This window comes from Nycticebus coucang, chromosome 14 (assembly GCF_027406575.1).
Source record: "Nycticebus coucang isolate mNycCou1 chromosome 14, mNycCou1.pri, whole genome shotgun sequence".
In the NCBI taxonomy this organism is placed as follows: domain Eukaryota; kingdom Metazoa; phylum Chordata; class Mammalia; order Primates; family Lorisidae; genus Nycticebus; species Nycticebus coucang.
The window spans coordinates 51,198,869-51,201,531 of NC_069793.1; the positions used below are offsets into that span (position 1 = coordinate 51,198,869).

General features: G+C 42.9%; 1 pseudogene; it reads right to left on the reverse strand.

The window, feature by feature from the left end:
• Nucleotides 1–811: 811 nt before the first annotated feature.
• Nucleotides 812–1,124, reverse strand: LOC128564392 (prothymosin alpha-like; annotated as a pseudogene).
• Between the last annotated feature and the right edge of the window lie 1,539 nt (nt 1,125–2,663).

A 2,663-nucleotide genomic window follows, 5' to 3' on the forward strand; every position in this document is an offset into this window, starting at 1 on the left:
AAAGAAAAGAAAACTTTTATCTTTGGCCTTTTTGGCCATCTCATACAAACCATCTACTTACAGCACAGCTAAGTACATAACAAAAAGTTACTGGGGGAGCACCTGTGGCCCAGTGGGTAGGACGCTAGCCCCATATACCAAGGATCAGGGGTTCAAAGCTGGCCCCGGCCAAACTGCAACAAAAAATAGCTGGGTGTTTGGCGTGCACCTGTAGTCCCAGCAACTCAGAAGGCTGAGGCAAGAGAATCGCCTAAGCCCAGGAGTTGGAGGTTGCTGTGAGCTGTGATGCCACCGCACTCTACTGAGGGCAACAAAGTGAGACTCTGTCTCTAAAAGAAAAAAAAAAAGTTACTGGAATGCTTGGAATAAGATTGCTTTTTGTTGTTTTGCTTTTTTTTTTTTTTCTCCTTTGAGATTATAAAGAACATAGTCACACCACAAGTAACGTCGGAGTCATTAAGAGGACAGAGACCGCCTTGAAGGCTGCTTTGGTCATCCGAGATCATTAAAAATGGCTGACCCCTAACAATAGGTGTAAAAATATAAAATGTAAATAAAAAATACAAACAAATTTCCTTTTTAAGGTACTCTTAAGTAAAAAAGCAGGTCCTTGGAAGTTGTGGTTCTTTTTTCCTCCCCTGTTGCAGATTCTCGTGGTTTGGCTGCTCGCGTCCCCTGCGGGGGCGTTGCCTGCGGTGGCGGCCGGCGGGTCTCTCTGCTCCAAGGTGACCGCGATCACATTCTGAGACCGGCAGTGGAGGGCGAATAGGTCACGGTGGCCCTTTTATTTTAACTTTTCCTTTGTTGCTGTCTAGTCATCCGCGTCTGTCTTCTGCTTCCTGGTATCAACATTCTCCTCATCGTCAGCTGCGGTGGCCTCAGTTTCCCCATCTCCGTCCTCTTCTTCACCATCGCCTTCTTCCTCGCTCCTCTTCCTCTTCTTCATCTACATCTTTCTCAGGCTCCTGCTCCCCATTTTCCTCATCGGTGTTCCCATCAGCAGGGGCTTCTCTTCCATTCTCTGCCTGGTCCACAGCTTCCTTCTTCTTGAAGACCTTGGTGGTGATCTCGGAGCTGGCGTCCACCGCGGCGTCTGACGTGGTGGGGGACGTCGGTGATGCCATGCGGGGGATGGAAAAGAACGCGAGAGTTCGGGGACTCAGGAGCCCTGCAGAGGTGGCTGCAACTGGGAGGAAGCCTGACCCAGGCGCAATGCAAAGATGGCTTTTCAGAGCGCCAGTGGGCAAGTAATTCAAATTTAAAAGCAAAAAAGAACCCCAGGATTTCAATAGATCATGGCCAAAGGACATAGAATAAAATACAAATATCAAACACATCCCGGGAAACATCTATCCTGAGTAGTAATTAAAGAATTTCAGTTTAAAATAATATTTATCATCGTAATAACATGTGATAGTTTTATAGTTTTTAATATTTGCTAAGTGTTTTACATATACAAATTCATTTAATTCCTTAAACCACCAGAGGATATAGTGCTGTTTCCATTTCACAGGTGAGAAAACTGAGGCCTTGGCAAGGGTTAGTAACTTGCTCGACTCATACAATTAGTTAGGGTATATCTGAAATTTAAATCCAGACAATCTGGCTCGTACACTCCCAGTACACCTAGAAAATGAGTAAAAATAACCACACTTAAAAGTAGAACATTCAGAGCTAGGCAAGTTCTCAAGCCGTCCAGTGCTTGTGCTGGTGCAACTCTCTTGAAAAGCAATATTGTGATAGGTTACGAGAACCATAACAATATACGTTTCATTCTTTCATTCACTGGACTACAGATTGAGGGAATAATTAAACAGAAGCAGAAATCTATATGCAGGCACTTGTACATCGCAGCCTTATCTAGACCAGCACTGTCCAATATGAATATAATACAAACACATTTATAATTAAAAATTTTCGATGAATCATATTTGGAAAGATGAAAAGGAGCATCTGGGGCGGTGCCTGTGGCTCAAAGGAGGAGGGCACCGGCCTCATATACCGGAGGTGGCAGGTTCAAACCCAGCCCCCAAGCAAAAAAAAAAAAAAGAGCATCTGAGATTAATTTTTCTTTCTTTCTTTTTTTTTTTTTTTTGAGACAGAGTCTGACTATGTCACCCTGGGTAGAGTGCCATGGTGTCACAGCTTACAGCAACCTCCAACTCTTGTGCTTAAGCGATTCTCTTGCCTCAGCCTCCCAAGTAGCTGGTACTTACAGGCGCCTGTCACCAATGCTATTTGTCACCTGTCACCTGGCTATGTTCTTGGTGCAATTGTCTTTGTTGTTTAGCTGGCCCCTGCCGGGCTTGAACCTGCCAGCCTTGGTGCATGTGGTGTTGTAACCACCGTGCTATGGGCGCCTTGCCTGAGATTAATTTTAATAGTCTATTTTACTCAGTATTTCAAACTATTACAATTTCAGCATCAATAATCAACATAAACATTTACATTCTTTTTCTTTTTCTCTTTTTTTTACTTTTTTTTAAATTAAATCATAGCTGTGTACATTAATGCAATCGTGGGGTACAACGTGCTGGTTTTATGTACAATTTGAAATATTTTCATCAAACGGGTTAACATAGCCTTCATGGCATTTTCTTAGTTATTGTGTTAAGACATTTATATTCTACACTTAGTAAATTTAACATGTACCCTTGTAAAAT